Raw genomic sequence first — 19754 nt, 5'->3', positions numbered from 1 at the left:
ACTGTTGTCATCATTTATTGGTGTGATTACTAAAATATCCAGACTAGTGGACAATATTTTGTTTATTTATGCAGCATTCATTTCAAGCCTTCCACTAACAGGGTTCCACTTTTTATTTTTTATATTCAGAGCATGAGCTTAGAACTGTTGCTATGTGATTTACACGTACCAATTACAGATTACAGATGATTAGCCTAGCAGACAGCATTTAACAAAAGCCAAGCAAATAGTATCACTTCCCTGGGATTTTTTAACATAAAACCAGAAAGTAGGTGAGGTAGTCCCTGTTGAAACAGCACAAAAGATAAAAAGGGCTTCTTGAGCAGTCTTCTTCCACAGTATAAGGAGGAAGGCCAGACATTTTTATTTAGGATTAAGAAACATGTAAAGAAGAAACCAAGAAGGAGAGATAGAGGAAGGGGGGATAGATGAATAGATCCTGGCCATATTTATTTCTCTAGTTCAGATTTTCCAGAGAACGGAGCTGCATCCCTGATCATTCCCCATTGGTTCAAAGCTTTCTGTGATTGAACATTATACATTTATTAAGTTTACTTGTTATTTCCAAAGATATTTCCAATCTGGCTTCTTTTCCTTTGCACCCAAAATATTACGGACTTCTCCTGTTTCCTAATTATTATGTATCTAATATGCTCTCTTCTAACATAGTCATTTTGTTTATAATAAAGTTTGCTTCAAAAATATAAATCTGATGATAGCATTTTTCTAGTTAAAATATTTCACTAGCTTCTTGATGGTTTTATGTTATAAATAGAGAAAAACTGTGGCATTAAATGATATGAATTTGTGTTCTTGTTTAACGCAGTCATATTTGTTTTCATCTATTCTCTCTGCAGTAAATATTTAATGAGAATTTTCTAAAATACCAGGCACTGTTCAAATAAAACAAGGGAGATGCATTGTCTCCTGGAGATTTTGTTCAAGTAAAATGCCCCATGTGTGTATGCATGCATGTTGGTATACACATGTACGTATGCACACATAAACTATCTGTACTGTGCATGCTTACATATATATGTGTGCTCTTGTGTATATTCATGCATGTGCATGTATGTATGTGTGTGTGTGTGTGTGTGTTATACACATGCCGATATTTTATTTGTCTACATGGCATATTCCGTCTCTTTATTCACACTCTTATTTCTTCTGGATGCACTTTGTTCTCTACACAAAGTAAAACTTGTCACTTCCCAAAGAAGAATTATCCTTGAATATTTAAGAGTCAACCTCCTGACCCTTAAAAGCACCTTTGCATATATTTGTTTGGACCACATTGTATAGCATAGAGTAATTATATACATATTGTGTAGCTATGTTTAGTTTACTTTATATTTCCTGAACTTTATATTGAGAGTTTGAAAGCAAGTAATCTAGCCTTGTGCTTCCGATATATTTTCAAATATGGAGAAAAGGAAGACTTAGGAATTTTCCTAATATGTTTGGGAATATCTGGAACACAGAAAATTAGCTGTAGAGAATAGGTATGTGTCATTTTATTGATGCAATGTCCTTGAATATCCAATGTCTAGCAATTGTCAGGAAGAAAAAGAAAAACATGAACATGTATTGAGGCAGACTTGGTACTTTGATGTATCATGGATAGAGTACAATTTGATAAGTGTGAACTCTTCAGCTTTTAATTCAAGTTGAGATCTCATGTGTAAATGTAGCGTGTATGTTAAGGACAACTACATTGTGTGTGTGTATGTGTGTGTATATATATAAAACACAGGTTTCAGGCTCAGAGGCAGACTGATCAGACTGATTATTTACTTACAGAATACCTCAGTGCTGATTCCTCTTGCTCCAGTTCTTACTCCGGGCAATGCGATGAGGGCAGACATTATCTGCTTTTATGGGAGGGAGGGGCTGGGGCTGTACTAGGTAAACGGAACTCCAGAATGATTCATCTCAGCTCTTATGTAAAGAAGCTTGCGTAGCTGCTCCTTCTCTCTGGAGACAGAGAAAGAGAGAATATGGCTTTCTAATGTAAACAAATCCTCTTAGAGAAAAGCAGATGATTCCCTTCTCCAGCGTAAGCAAATGGCTTCAGAATCCATAAACCTGTACAATTCTTTGAAGGTCTCTATCTTTAAATTCCAAGGCTTGTTTGCCATTCACTTATCCTTTAACCCATGTTACTTGTATTTTTTTACTCAGAAAGACCTGATGTATAAGCATAGAAATTTTCATGTAGAATGGTTTGGCAACACACTGAAGACTAATAATATTATTAAAAGTATTTATTTTCAAATTAATTTGTGTGCCTTCATTTATAGTGAGGACCTCTCAAGAGCTCTTTTAAGTACAATCTAAAATTTTCAAAAGTCACACAGACAAGAAAAGCTTTCAATGTTTCTGAGCCCTCATAAGTGTTTTGTGAAATTTATAAAATTCAGATCAAAAGCTACTTGAGAATGTTACCTCTAGGGAAATTTCAGGCTCTCAGAGAGAGAACAATATCAGATATCATAGTTAGAGAGAAAAGATATTTTGGGAATTAAGATCATTCACTACCAAGCAATGTGTGTGACATGAAAGGTAAATCTCTGAAAAATTAAGAATATAGAAAGAAATAGAAGATGGGTAGGTCAGTGTATATGGCTGGGATAGATTCATTATTTTGTGCAGGGATTCATTTACTCAACACTTTGTGTCTTAGGTATATGATCCCTGTTCCAAGTACTGGGAGTCCAATGATATATAAAATAATTTGTCAGTGGTAAGCTGCCTAGGTAGGAAAGTAAAAAGGCAATGATATGCTACAGTTCTTTTATATTACTTATATATAGTTTGGTTTTTTAAATTAGCTTTAGCTATATTACTCCAGCACAAAACATTAACGATCTTTGAATATTTTGAGTTATGTTTTTTCTTTTATTTTACCAAAAGGAGAACTTGAAAGTACATTCTCCTTCATGAAAAGATGTTTCTATGCAATATTATTACTAAAGATGATTTGTGGTAACTTTTCTTCTGCTTGAATTAATGATTTTTCTGTTGATAGGAAGAGAGATGGTGACCAACATTTCTGTGACCACGCCAACTTTTTTTTTTGGTAGATAATTTTGATATTCTACTTTCCAAAAAAACCTATCAATGTTTACCTTCTTCATTGGAAAAAGAAACAAAGCAATTAATTTCTTCTAATATTACACTGGATTTTCCCTTCACATTTCTGAATAGAGCATAGATATTCTGTTTGAAGTGATGCTGAGGGGAAAGAAAATAAGACTAATACAGATGTTATTAAATGTTCTTTCAAAAATATTTATTTATTTTATAGATCCTTCTTTTTTTGTGCATTCTAATCATGGCCCTCTCTTTACTTTATTAATTGGTATGATAACATTGCATTGTTGGCTACCTAACCTTGAAAATCTGTTTCACAGAGAGGCAGTAGAGTACAATGACCATAGTGACTAAAAGCATAAGCTCTGGAAAAGATTTCATAAGTTCAAATCCCAGGTTCACTATTTCCTATCCTTGTGACCTTGACAATTTACAGAACATTTTCTTTTCCATGGTTCAGTCTCTCTCTATTTCTCCCCCTTATAAAATGACAATTGAAATAGTACTTATAATGTAGAGTTATTTTATGTCTTATAAATATGAGAGGGACTAGTATTAGTATGGTTGTAAAATGAACGATAGTCATATCTGTAAATATATTATTAAAGTAGAATGTGATCATGTACCATATGTGTAAACGTAGTAACAACAAAACAAGTATGTTTTCATAAAAGAACATACTAAGTTTGGGGTTGATAATTTATAACTTGGATTGACATTTATTGTGAGGTAGAAAGCATGTAGTTTTGTTTATTTGTAATATTTGAATAGAATGTTTGTCTTTCAGGGTTGTTGTGAAGACCAAACAACCATTATTGTAATAGCAAACATAGTCAACTGCACAAATACCTTGTATTCTCATTTGCAGTCAGTATGCAGTGCTCTATATCATGGATTTCTCTCACAGCAGAGAAGCCACGTAGGAGCTAAAACTTAGCTTATAGAAGACCAAACAATAGATCACTGAATCACCAAAATATTTAGTTCAGTTATCTATCAATCTATCATCTACATACTTATTTACTTCTTCTTTTTTTTTTTTTTTTTTTTTGCGGTACATGGGCCTCTCACTGTTGTAGCCTCTCCCATTGCAGAGCACAGGCTCTGGACACGCAGGCTCAGCGGCCTGGCTCACGGGCCCAGCCACTCCGCAGCATGTGGGATCTTCCTGGACTGGGGCACGAACCCGTGTCCCCTGCATCAGCAGGCGGACTCCCAACCACTGCGCCACCAGGGAAGCCCTACTTCTTATTCATATATTCAACTTCATATATTCAATTCATATATTCAACTTCTTATTCATATATTCTAGGAAAGAGCCTATAAGAAGAGTGATGAATAAAACAGAGAAAGATCATTCCATTAGAAGTTACCATTTTTATTGGAGTGGAAGACATGCACATGAAAAAACTCTAGGTCAGAACATGACACATAGTAAGTGCCTGAGGATATATCTGTTTCCCCTGACTCAACTTCTGTGTCAGAGGCTACTGTCATCCATCTACCCATTTAATTATGGACAATGTGTACGATATGTTTATATCAGAAGAAGCCGTGTGACTGCACACTTCTTTACAGTTGATTTAGATTAGTAAGATCTAAAAGAGCAAGCATAGTTTTATTAGTGACTATATTCCTTTATACAATTGAAGACACATTTCTGTTTCTTCACAAAATATGTTTTTTTATTATGTCATACAGCCATGGCTCTCAATAGTGAAATTGGGTTTTTGCTATTGAGAGATTGAGTTATGTACTCTATTACTGATTTTCAGGCAATATACAAAGTATATAGAATTGTTAAAAGAATCTTTAAACATACTTGTGGCTGTTCTTTTGGTTAAACTTCCTTTTTCTCCTATCTGTATTCAGATGGAATTTTTATAATTTGTGTCTACATATTTCTGCTACAATTGGATAAAAATTTAAAACTCATTTGAGCACATAGTGTAGGTTAGTATTTCATTCAACATTTGATAAAAGTTAATAAAATAAACGGTTGCCATTACACTGCAAAGTTGATTACTGGGGAGTAATTAATTAACTATCAACAATGTACAAGGGCCCACAAGAGAGCTGGTGAGTTTGCAGATTTCTGAGTACTTTAGCAATGATTAGGTTCAAAGAGATACTAAAATGCTCCAACCTCTGGTTTCATATTGATTGTCCTTAGAAAGACTCAACAAATTGGCTGAAAAGCCTACCACAGGAAGCCAAGCATCTTCTATCGTCTGAGAAGCAGAAGGACATTTCTGCTGAATAGAATACTTATTTCTTTTCATGAAAACATGCTTCTCTAATACACATCTAATAATGCATCATCTATCAATACAGGCATGAAAAGCTTTTAAAGTTTTAGCTCCTACGTGGCTTCTCTGCTGTGAGAGAAATCCATGATATAGAGCACTGCCTACTGCAAATGAGATTACAAGGTATTTGTGCAGTTGACTATGTTTGCTATTACAATAATGGCATTATTTTTTCAATAACCCACTTGAATGCTATTGAGTATATGATTCCCTTGAGGCAGTTGTTTTCATTATAAACACACTACTAAAAGCCTACTTTTATATTCCCAGTAATTTGAAATTATAAAACAAATAATTTCTGAAAGCTTTATTAAAGAAACACAGTAAAAGGTAACCTATATTGAAACCTATTTTCCTATAACTGGCACAGGATGAATGATATCATTGGTGCACAGTATACAAAGGATGAATCACATGTTGAAACTGAGTTGGGTTATTCTTTGACAGAATTCATATTGTAAGTGATGCTGTAAAATGAGCCATTCAGTGGGACATGGACTGGCTCTGGTTCTAAAGCAATTATATTTTAGAATGGTTTAACATGTTTGGCCTTTGTAGCATGTGTACTCTTGGCTCAAAACACTCCTAAAAAGTTCTTCGATTCTGTATTAGTCTGCCACTTAGGTAATTATAAACAATCAATGAAGGACAGGAGAATGAAATGAGACTGAAATCACATGCAACAAAAAGTACATAGGGAGTACTCTGCATATCAGCTCCTTTCAGCATGTCTAGAACTGTAGAGAAATGAAGTAGAATAAATAAGAGTCCATACAACCTTGCTTGAACACTTGACTAAGGTAGAGAATTTCAGACATCAAAGTTCACGTTTTAAATGTTTCTAGCTGAGGAACTGTGTGTGAATGTGTGTAAGTGTCGGCTAATGTGTGCGTGTGTGTGTGTGCGTGTGTGTGCATCTGTGTGTTTCAGGGGAATGGAGTTTCCCTTATATGTCAAATAATAAATTAACGTCTCAAACCAATAAAATCATATATGCATTGTAAGTGCATTTGGAAATCATTCTGTTAGAAAAAACTCCTGCATGTAATACGTGGTCGTGATTGGGTTAAAACCACAAATATATTCTCATTAGGGATTCATGAGAGATCACAGATGTGTTGTTGGTCAGTATTTCATCCCTGTTCCCACCATCCTGTTCCTTGAGTGCTGCCCTATCCCACAATGCATTTCAAGAAATTTTAGACATTTTTTTTATTTAGTCCATTTTCAACTTTACTGGGTAGGGTTCTGGTGTCATAACTTCAAATCCTTAAAAATCAAACTAAATTCTTCCCCTCTTCCTTTAATATATGCATTTTTATTTTATGTACTAACTTTCATATACATGTTCTACTTTATAGTTTCTATACCATTATTAATTAATAGGGTCTATATCTTATGTAGTTAATCTACATACTGCATTTTTGGGGGCTTCATCAGCTGTTATTAATGCCGTTCTGTGGATCTGATCATTTTGGGTTTGCTTTTTAATTACTGCTTTTATTCCTCGCTATAAAATTTCCCTAAAAATCTCTCTCTTTTTCTTTACTCCCAGTGTTGAAAGATTTGCTCCTTGTAAACATATAAATGTTTTAAATTATGCCTCTGTATCTTGCATGGTGCCTGGGAGGCATTCCACAAATTATGAATGACATTGTATTTGAGTATATATTCATTTCCATAATTTAATACTATCTACATTTATAATGACTTTTACATCAATGCCTATGCATGGATTAAATAAAATAAACTACATCTGCCTTAGTTTAGTTTTCAGATATGTGAAAGTAGTCATTAAAATTATATATTCATTCAAGGGTTGAATCACATGTTTCTTATTAAAGATAATTAACAGCTGTTAAGTTTACATAAAGTAAAATATAAAAACAACTTCAACAAAAAGAAACACAGTTTACAAATCAGAAAATCATTTCATGTTATAACATTTCCTCATGTATTCGAGGCAAAAAAACAAGAAAACAGAGAGCCCGACACACACGAATACACATATTACCAAAACACTTCACAGTTGTAGTAAAAATTTGTGAATTTACAGTTCTGCTTACTCTAGAATTATCCCTTAAGATTTTGATTGATGACAAGTGAAAGAGGGAAAAAGAGATAAGCCAAGTCTTATAAAAATAATTAGAAACTTAATTTTTTCAAAGATAGAGACTTCATTGTGTTTAGAAAAATTGAACTTTAGTCTTTTGAGAAATAACTGTATCATCAATTGATGTGTTATCATAGTACATTATTAAATAAAGTAGCAGCAACCTTTCATTTTCTTAGGGCTGACTTACAGACTTGAAAGCTTCCCGAAATTAGGATAAATGATCATTTTGAGGGGAGAAATTTTCCTCTTGCAAAAGATGTATCCAAAGCTCTCTTAGAGATGTTATCTGCTTTGAAAATGAAGTGTCTGATGAAGCTTATCTATAATTAGGAAACATTAGATAAATTCTTCCCATTGTAAAAACAGGTTGGAACAAATATTTCACGGTAAATCAGAATTCCACTATCAAGTTATGTGATAAGCTCTTCTATATTACTCAGTAAATCATGAAGTGTGACAATAGGGACACTCAGTAAGCCCCTAAGAACTGCATAATAAATCATGAAATTTCACAATAAGTTGCACAGTAAGCTCCACTGTATTAGTCTCTAAATCATGGGTTTACACAATAAAGTTATATAAAGAATTTCTTTCTTTTTTGCCTTGTCTACTATTATTATGGGACATCTATCAGTCAAGGATAATATTTATGATTACATTGAAGTCCTTCTCTCACACATTAGCTACAGCCATATGTTATTGAGAAAATTAAGTTTTTTTTATTTGTGTGAGAGGAAAAGGAAAACTAGTTACATAAAAATATGCATAAATTATAAAATTAATTCCAGCAGCAACCTTAGTTTACATAATTGTAATAGAGAACTCATTAATTTAGAGTAGATATTATTAAAAAACAATGTGTGTAATCTAGGTTAATACTTAGGTACTTAGAACAACTAGTATATATGAATACATTAAATGTAATTAATGACAAAGGAGAGATCAGATTAAGTTTAAATAGGCAATCACAATTACAGAAAATATGTAATGTTTGTGTGTGGAGAAAGAGACTGAGAGGGAAAGAGATGCTTTATACAATTTTTTTAAAGGTGTGTTTATTCTCTAATTTTGAAAGTTGTGAAATAATATCTGCGCTTTTTGTGATTTGGGAATTTATTTGACAGATATAATGTGATTTATGTGAAATAGAAGTTTAAAGACCAGTAGATTCGAATCCTAGCCCCATTGTTTAAATGGTATGTAACTGAATATAATTACTTATATTACATTTATTAATGTTTAAGATAATATTTAAGGGAACAGCAAAAGTGATCAGGTTTAACGCATATGGGGCATTGTTCACTAAATATTGCTTAACAATTGTTTCCTCTTTGAAAAGGTAAAAACATAAAAGTCAAAATATATATATATATATAGTGAAGTTTTAATTTTAAATTCAGGGATTTTAAGAAATAAATGAGATTGGTACAGGACAACAAAGATTTGTCCATGAGAATAATTTGATACCTAGCATTGGAAAAACTTGTTACGCCAAATAAGATAAGGCAGATATGTCAATAATAATGAGAATTGTGAGTGCTATATGTAGGATAGGAGGGTAAAAAAGTCCTCACAGTACTGCAAATGTAAATATTATTAAAGAGAGAGTTCTGTGGAACTGAGGCCCTGCTTTCATGGGGGAAAATTATGGAGATTTTTTTATCTATTAGAGTATTGTTGGAGTACTGAACCACACACACAAAGAGTTGAGTTATGTTCTGATAGTTTACACAGATTGTTTTCATGTGATTAAGTCACTGAAAACAGGCAGACCCTGAAGAAGATCAGACATGGGCCCAAAAAAGTCACCACTATTACATTCATTGTTAGCTACATTATTTGATAGGAAGAAGATCCAGATCTTGAAAATGTTCTACCTTGGGTCCAATTATAGACCAATATAGGAAACTATATTTTTCTTTATTCCTTACACCCAATAATGAATATCTCTCATCTCTCTTTTTTTTCCTTTTTTGTTCTTATCTAAAGTACTCGATGTTAAGATGGAATAATTCAGTGGGCTTATATAGGCTGTTTTAATTGCTCTAGAAATCACAGTTTAAAAGCTTCTTGCAACAGTTCTTAAATACTGTCACTTGAAATAATGAGACAAGTCATTAATCAATTTATTCAGGTTTTCATTGTATCCATTTATATCCTTATAAAATAGAGATGATCACGTACACATTCACATACACACATACTTCAAAAAGAGAGAGGAAAAGTTGACAAGGATGGTGTGACACTGGGTTTGAGATACTGTTTTAAACATAAAAAAATTAAAGCCTTATGTGCAATATTGCTCATTATTTTAAAGGAAAGGCCAATAACTAGCTTTGACACCCACACTCTTTACATGTTTTTTGTTTTGTTTTTTCTTTAACAAATAATCTGACTTCATCAAAAAGATAAGTAAGCATACATATAATACATATATATCATATATATTAATATATATTGATCACATCATTTTTTTCAATTATTTTAATTGGGTAAGTTTTCAGAGCATAGACATACTAGGCAGCTCCTGGTTAGAAGTAAAGTAGTACACATGTAAATAGCAAATATATGAATTGGTTGAATTTTTATGTAAAAATGTATGTAAATTTGAAACAAAATTGAGTTAGCTTTAAAATCTTAGGGAATATTAGAAAAATTAATATGAACACAGTATGAACTTAATTGTCATTTTTATGACTCTTTGAAAAGCTTTGAAACATTTAAATAAAGCTCTGTACTTTTTCATTGTAGTATTAATGTCTGTGCCATAAAATATCAAAACCTTTAAGGAAACACAAAAATTTAAAGATGTCTTATCAGTTCACATAGATGACATTAAATTCCAGAAAAGTAATCATAGAACACAGCAGGAGTTGATCTCAAGAATATTAATGAAGAAAATGGCATAATTAATATTCTCAAAGTCCCACATGTAATATTTCTATTTGGGCAAGCCTAGAAAATGTGTCAAAACTGCAAGCTTTGAATTTTGAGAGATTTTATTTTAGTTTTGCAAAATATGTGGAACCTGACAGTACTTTTATAAAGTAAAACAAAAACCCCTTATTCAAAATAAATATTTGAGTAAAAAAAGTGAGTGTGATTTAATTTAAAGTTAAGATAATCTTACACTTTGTGTATGTGTCTACAAATGTGATTTTTTGATGTGAAAAGCCACCTTCTCTAGCTTATTTAGTAAATTAAATATTTCAATTATTTTAAAATGTGACACCTGGTTAGTATGTGGGAAAGTTTTAGGAAACTAAAATGAAAAGAAATGGAAATGTATTAAGTTAAATGATACAGTGCTAGAACTCTTTATTAAGAAAGATATTAAATATTACTCTGATAGACATGCCATCTTTCATGTCATTCTTAGTTCAAGGACTTCTTTGTCAATATATTCTGAGTGATTTAATCACATTTACATGTGCATTTTGTCTTTTGAGTTATGTAAAACTTTCATTGTTGACAAAGTATTCAGAAAAGCATGTGAGACAGAGTGACTTACTCAAAATGCAAACAGGAAGCATATTTCTTGCATTAATAACTTTGTAGAATATCTTATCTTGTTAAGGATCATCTACGTAGAATTATGCAGAACCATTTGTCTTATTTTATTAAAATGCAATATTGACTCAAAGGGACTATTCAGAATTAATAATTATTTAAAGTGTTTACATATTGACTCATTTAGTTGCTTTTATATGCTATTTAAACATAAATTGATAGTTTACATATGACCTAGTGAGCTTGTCTGCTACTATTCTTATGTTTTTTGTATTAATCATGGATCTTCCTGCCTTCTTCCTTTTTCTCCCTTTCTCCCTCACTCTCTCCAACAGTACAGAGGTTGGAGAAATTAGTTAAGTTTGGTGCATAGCTAGTTTGAGGTGACTGTGGGTAAATGAAAGGAATATTTCCAATATGAACTTAGATATACCACTCTAAATTATAGCAAAGAGATCTAGGATGAAGCTTACAGGTTATTGGTTATGAACGGTAACTGAATATTTGGAGTGAATAAGAATTATCAGATTCTGTATATTGAAAAAAGAATTTACGGCTTAGGAAGAAATTATAGTAGCACCAATAAAGGGAAAAGAGAGAAATAGTTACTAAATTCATTCTTGTGGTCTAAAATATAATGTATGTAAGGAAATTACATTTTTAAAAACATGGGGCTTCCCTGGTGGCGCAGTGGTTGGGAGTCCGCCTGCCGATGCAGGGGACGCGGGTTCGTGCCCCGGTTCGGGAAGATCCCACATGCCGCGGAGTGGCTGGGCCCGTGAGCCATGGCCGCTGAGCCTGCGCGTCCCGAGCCTGTGCTCCGCAACAGTGAGAGGCCCGCGTACCACAAAAGAAAACGAACAAACAAAAAACAACAAAACATGATCACTGAAGGTGTGTCATGGCACATTTGTAGTCTTTCTAATACAGACTTATATGCTTTAATATATATATGAGGTTAATGTCAAATTAACCTATGCCTTTCTTTTCTTGGACTTCTTTTTTGTCTGTTTGAACCATGGGAGAGTGAAAGAGACATTGGATGATTTAGTCTACACTTAGATTAAAGTTAAGGAATTTTCCTAACACCCTGAAACCATACTCTCACAAACGAAGGAGTATACCTCTTTTTTTTTTTTTTAATGTGACTCAAAAGCAAGATTAAGAAGGAAATAGTACAACTAAATTTTCTCATAAAGAAAAATGAAAACAGAAAATAACTTTTGAATGCAAATGTAAGTCCACTTGGTAACTATGTAATTGGAGTTTAAAAAACTCACATGTTTGGAATAATAAAATGCTAAATTCAGTATAAGATAGTTTCATTTCAGGCTTCATGCATTCATTAATGGCAGATTTTGCTACTCAGAAGAAATTAAATACTCTTCATTTATTTGCATATTTTTTTCTCTTTGAGAAAAAGGATTGCTCTGTGGGGGGATAAATAATTCTAACTCAACTTGTCTGAATAGAAAATTTCTAAATTTTCTATGCAAAAATTTTCATTATTATCCTTTAAATCTATAAATCAATGTTTATATTCTATGGTCTCCTGAGATAACGATTGTTTCAGAGTATAGTCAAAACTTCCACAAAGTTTTCAGACACTGTGATAATACCTCTCCCAAGAAGATAAGAGAGAGAGAGAGAGAGAGAGGTCAGTAAATAGATATAGAGATATAAAAATGTAGCTATACATTACATATATGAGATATATACATTATATATATGGTATATATAGACATGTACTATCTATCTTTCTAGCTATATGATAAATGCCAACCTACTCTCTGGAAAGGACACTGGCAGGATAAAGAATTAATTTTTGCATTCTGTTTTTATACTGAAAAGTAGAATAACCAATCAGTCAGAATCCTATATCATGTCTAAATTAAACTTAAAATAATTTTTATATCCTATTGTGAACATTTTTCATTGAAGCTATCAAAAACTCTTTTTCGATGGAACATTCTGATTGAGTGCCTAATAATACGTGTTTGATATCCCTTTAAGAAGCACTTTTTAATATAGCACTTATTTGTATTCGGTATTTTGTTTAAAAACTTTTCTTAAAAATTTTTGATCTATTTGTACCAGTTCAATGTATCAGTTGCAGATGTTGAAACTAACAAATAACTGTAGCCCAAACTTTGTAAACATGTGAGTTTTCAGAAGCTGTATGCTACCAGGTGAGAGACTGCATGTTTTGCACATGGTAATTAGGTCCTAATGTCTTCTGGTAAGGCAAGCATTTCTTATAAGGAGAATTACTCATTGTCACTCCTTTAAATAAGCCATAAAATACATTCAGGGCCATCTACCAACAAGTCTGTCTCACCTGGTTTTTCTGCCGGCAACAGAACAGATCACAGTTTCTTGGCCGAGCCCACTATAGAGTAACTTGTATTTGAGCCCACTATAGAGTAACTTGTGTTTGAGCCCACTATAGAGTAACTTGTGTTTCACTGTTTCTTTAAATACTGGAATCACATTCAGGAAAGTAAGACTATCACACTGTGAGAGGTGCAGGGGAATGAGTTCAACTAAGGCAAAGCCATGTTAACATCTCCCATCTCATTTTTATTCCATGGCATATGCTCACTGAATAAAATAATTCACAAATCAGTTTTAAAATAATTTACAAATCAGTTTAAGTACTTGTCTCTATTACATTACTACTTTCTTTCCTCCCTTGCACCCTCTCTTTTTTCCTTCCTATTTTTTCATGTCTTTGTTTTCTTAGTATATGTCTTTCAAACTTGTAAATTAAGTGTATGGATCATCTAGCCTTAAACTTACCTTTTTTTGTTTTTTTTTAAATCTGTGGCATGTACAGACCAATTTTTTCATTAAGTACTATTTTTATCTCATCATCCTGGGTGGTACCAAACAAACTGAACACAGAGTTCCTGCATCATTGCCATGTGGTAAAATAGAGTCCCATTATCTGAAAGCCTCCTTTGAGAACAACTAATTATTTTTTCTCAGTAGTTAATGTAGATTTTAATGAACTAAAGATGAACACATAATGAAGACATGGTTTATGTATCAGTGTTTTTCTTTAGTGCTACTTCTCTTCCAACCAATGCTTTCCCACAATGGGCAAGGAGGCAGCTGGGACATGAACATCAGGGGATACAAGGAATGGTGAGAAAGAGTTGAAAACATTATCTGCACTGACCGTATCTTTAGGCAGGTCTGTGACGATTTCACTAAAGTTGCCTTATTGTTTCTCTCTCCACTAACTCCACACAGGACTTTTCATTTCAATACATTTTGGAGCCCATTAGCTGACAGGGAATTACAAGACACAGGAGATATACATTTAACGAAATTTGAAGGCAAAAAATTCAAAACACATTCTTAATTTTTCTAGAAACAAACAAAAAATGTTTTCGAAATAGGTATTTTTATACTTCATGGACACTCGTGTTTCTAATGCTCCTAAAATCATCTAATTTGCATAAGCCCAGTAGCTTCCATGCCTGAGCCCATTGTTTTTCTCCTTGTGGAAGGAAAGAGTACGTAAATAAAATACCTCATCTGTCTATTTATGGCCCTTCTCACTTAGCAAGAGCAGTAGCAAGGATTTATACTTATAGAGAGCTTTTCAATATAAAATTACAATTGAATATGAAAGCACAGAGTGGAGCTATTTGGCCAATCACATGACAAGCATTCAGTAAATAACAACAGCAAGTTGCCAGGAAGGCAAGACAATTATAATTTCTAAATCCTAAGTTGAAAAATTGACATTAAAGAAGCTTGGTAGTAGATGAATGACCTCAAATTACATTTTTTTCTAATTATAAAAATGATGCATAATGATGTAGAAAAATGTCTATTATAATTATGTATTGAACTTTTCTGCTGTGTCCTTTAATTGTATTTTCTCAATCGATTTTCATAAGAACTCTACTTGATAGGTACCATTATATTTATGTTATGTTAAAAGAAGCTGCGTCAGAGAATTTAGTAACTTACTCAAGGACACACGCTGTTAAATATAAAAGATATTTGTCTTGGTGAAGCCAAGCCAAGCACTAGGATGAAGTATTCACACATTTAACCACAATATTTATTTAATATAACTTTATCTGTTTTAGTATATTAATACTCTAGCCTTCTGTGTTATTTTATCTCCTTATCTCTGCTTCACTAAATTTTTTCTAAAATATGTGCATTTAAAATGTACTATTATAAATCATTTAAAAATGTTAGTTATAATTTGCTCTTTAAATACTTAAATATCTACTGAAATATCTTCCAAGATCTCTGAGTATATTTATTTTAAATTTTCATAAAGAAATTTATTAGATTTAACTATTAAAAATATCTTCAAATTTCCCTCAAAAATTTTGATAACTTACATACACAAAATAACTGTTATAGTCTATTTTAATAGTCTATAATATTTATTTTAATATATATTTATATATTTAAATATATTTAGTATATTTTATATAACATTGTATAGAAATAACAGACATTATATAGAAATCAGATAACAGAGTTAATATCTTATTTTAATGATACATACACACAATAAGTATTATAACTATTACACACACAAAAACCTATTTGTGTATGCTAGTGCCTGTTTCATTCATAATCATCAATACTTATTATTATAATCTTTGATTTAGTTTTTACTTTCTAATTAATATCCATTTGTCTAAAAATAGAAGGTATACTTAAGAGTAAAACTGAAATAATATATACAATATATTAAAATGTGGGGAACATGTTTCTGTGCATAGGAAATTACATTTCTGTTATTTTTAATTTTGTGAATAGTAGTAAGCATGAGATATGCTGCATATGCTGTTTTTAAAAATTAATTTCAAATATTTTATAACATTAATTCAGACACTTCAAAAGTAAAAACAACAATATAGAATATATATATATATATTTTTTTTTAGATGTTGGGGTAGGAATTTATTAATTAATTTATTTTTGCTGTGTTGGGTCTTCGTTTCTGTGTGAGGGCTTTCTCTAGTTGCGGCAAGCGGGGGCCACTCTTCATCGCGGTGCGCCGGCCTCTCACTATCGCGGCCTCTCTTGTTGCGGAGCACAGGCTCCAGACGCGCAGGCTCAGTAGTTGTGGCTCATGGGCCTAGTTGCTCCGCGACACGTGGGATCTTCCCAGACCAGGGCTCGAACCCGTGTCCTTTGCATTAGCAGGCAGATTCTCAACCACTGCGCCACCAGGGAAGCCCCTAGAATATATTTTTGTACATTCTACAGATTAATGAAAAAATACGTTATTTAAAATTGAGGCAGCTGATCTCATCCTCCTACCCCATCACCCATATTCTAATTCTGTGTTCATCATATACGTGAATGATTTCATACTCTTACTACAAATACAATGAATATAAAAATATATTCAAACTCAGTTGGATATTCCTCAGACAATATTGGATATCAGCGGTGGTGGTTAAACATCATTTTTCCCCTCTCTGTTCAAAACTAATAAAGTATAAAAACAAGAATACAGATAGTGATCAAAATACAATATTGCATTAGTTCAGGACTCTACTAGCCTCACTGCAAAATGTAGCCAAATTTTCTAAACATGCCAGACACTGATTTGCCCAAAGACAGATCAAGAAAGTGGAGGATGTGTCTGTGCCTGTGTTGGAGGGGGATAGGGAAGGAAGCAAGGTAAAACCTTACCCTGGTTAACTTAAAGATGGCAGATGAAACAAATAACATACCTGACCTTCTTGAAAAAAATTCAGGACCAATGCAAAAGAAACAAGAGTCATAAAAAGTGACTAATGAGCATAGCACATGGTGTGCTAATCTAGCTCAATACATAAATACAGATAAATGAAAGTTAGAATTTCAACATCAAATAAAACTCTGCACCTAGCACTGAAAAAAATAATTAGATGGACAAAACTTTTCCCAACATCTTAAGTGATAGGTGAACATATTATCAAAAGTTCCTTAACCTTCCCTCATGTGGGTGAAAATGTTGTTGCAAGTTTCCCATTTATGACTCACTAACTGAATTTAGGAAATATTGCCTACAGTGCCATCCATTTGCAAGGACAGAAATTAAATTTGATATGAAACATAAGAAAAATAAGGGAATAAAAATAAAAGATGCTAGGAAATATCATGAAACTCATAAAAATGGTCGAGCATCAATAATAAATGTACATCGGAACTTGATTGCTGTCTGTGTGTCTCTCTGTGTGCCTGCTTCTGCCTCCCTCTTCACTTTCACTGAATTATTTTTATATACTTTTCTTCTGACTGGGTTCTGGAACTCTCCATTTTTCTAGTTCATACATCAGTAAATAAAGATAAGACCTCCTCAAAGCTTTGTATCTGACAAGCCAAGACACCAAATTCTCTCTGTATTCTTGCTTCAAATTTTTTGTTGAGAACCCTTTCATCTTAGGACAACTGGCCAACAATGGCAGATGTCAGGAAAATATTGAAGGTATACTAAGAGGGATAGAAAGAAGGCGGAAGAGGAAAGCCTGAAAGAGTTGTGCTGGGCAGATAATGCCATTGTTTGCTTGCAAACCTGTCACCAGGTAACCAACACAGCAACTAACATGTACACACACTCTGGTAGCCACAAATCATTTTTAGACATACCCCTACCTATCCCATTCAGATCATACAACACAAAATGCAAGACAATCTAAGGGAATGTCCAAGTATTACAACCAGAGGGATGAGATATGGCCACTGTTGTGTGAGTTTATACACACTTGTTTTGGTTTTTGTTTTAATGGTTCTGCAAACTCTTGTTTTAATGATTATATTTTTCACCCCAAGTACCACGTATGCAATAGGCATTTAAAGATAGATTGCTTACAACTTTCATATTTACTATATTGGGAGATAAATAGCATTTTTGCAATGGCTTTTATACTAGAAAATAAGAAGCAACAAACAACAGACAATTTATTGATTCCCCCCTTTTATAAAATGAGTAAGATATTGGGGAAGAATATCCAGTTTTATCTTATTTGCCTTAGTTGACTGATTTCTGCAGATCCCTGTACAGGGATCATTCATTTTCCATAAAGAGTAACATTAACAATCTCTTGTTCACCACACTTGGTGTTTTGTTGGAATCATGACTCTCTTAAGTAAACATCAGTTGACTTCTTACTTCATATTATGGGCTTAACTTATTAAAATTACGTTTCATAACTCTTCCTTAATCATTGCTTCCTTTAGCAATCCCCCAAATTGCTAAAACCATTAGCCAAAGCTGGGGTATGTGCTTGAAGTTACTTATATTTAGCAGGAAATCTGGATTTTATTTTCATCATTTTGTCTATCCATGAAATATTGCTCCAAAGAGCATGAATTTAAAATTTTTAAAAAGATGTTTTTATATGGTATGACTAATATTCTTCTTTGAAATATTGCCACAAACTTCAATATGTTTTCCAATCCAATGCTGTTTAAAGTTAGTGGAAAAATAAACATAGGACGGTCAGGGTGGAATGTAGCCCTCATTGGAATCATTGGAAGGAGTTTAGAGAAGGATTAGACTATCATCACTTCTGAGAATGCCCAGGGGTACCTACATTCCAAAGCATAGGGTTCCAGCGTTTTTTTAGCAAGCATTCTAATTTTAGGTTTAAAAATGCTGTATGGCATTGATTCACCAAAATTCATGGTTATCTGAGTCTTTCTTTTTTTATTTCTAAAAGGCTCCTCATTTAACAGTCACTTATTTGTTCTATTATGCCATAAGAATTTCAGTGCAGTATGTTGGGGAGTGGTGTTTCTCTGTTTTCAATCCTTCCTGAAGGTGAAATTTCTAGAAAAGGGGTTTGGAACAAGTAATACTATAGTGGCCCACTACAGTTTTTTTAAATTAGATAGATAGGTAGGTAGATAGGTAGATATAGATAGATGGATGTTGTATTAGTTCTCCAGAGAAACAGGATCAATAAAATGTGCATTTATATATAGAGAGAGATTTATTTAAGGAACTGGCTCATGATTATAAAGGCTGACAAGTCCAAAATCTTCAGGGTAGGCTGACAGGCTGGAGACCCAGAGAAGGGTTGATGCTACAGTTCCAGTCTGAAAGCAGAATGCTGGCTGAACTGTGTCTTTCTTGGGGAATCTCAGTCTTTTTTCTTGCAAGACCTTCAACTGATTAGATGAGGCCCACCCATATTATAAAGGATAATGTGCTTTACTCAGAGTCTACTGATTTAAATGTTAAACTCATCTACAAAATACCTTTGTAGTGACACTTAGATTGGGGTTTAACCAAATATCTTCATAGCATGATTGGATACCCTGTTTTTTGGATTATATTATGCTTATATTATACATTTTACAAGTGCACACTTAGCTTCAAATGTATGGTTTCTACTTGGAATTTTAGAGGGGTTGATTTCAACATAATTATTTTTAATATGTCATTTAACTCTTGCACGTGAAATCCTTTATATTTATAATATTTTATGTGCTTTATCCTTCATTATTCCTATGTTTTCTGTCTACATCTTTCCTTCTTAATATGAAAGATCAATGTGTTGTGAAATTTTTCTCTTAAGCATTATTGGAATCATAACTAACTTCTCATTTTATTTATTTCAAAATACATAGAACATTTCCCATAGTAGAGCAAAACATATATTCCATTTTATAATTATTCTAAGGTCAAGTTTTGCTTCTTTACATGTAAACTCTCTTTTACATATGACTTACTCAGAAATACTCTTAAC

The sequence above is a fragment of the Aethalodelphis obliquidens genome, unplaced genomic scaffold (assembly GCF_003676395.1).
Source record: "Aethalodelphis obliquidens isolate GAN/ISIS:26980383/991018 unplaced genomic scaffold, ASM367639v1 scaffold15, whole genome shotgun sequence".
Taxonomy (NCBI): domain Eukaryota; kingdom Metazoa; phylum Chordata; class Mammalia; order Artiodactyla; family Delphinidae; genus Aethalodelphis; species Aethalodelphis obliquidens.
This window is presented reverse-complemented; position numbering follows the sequence as displayed.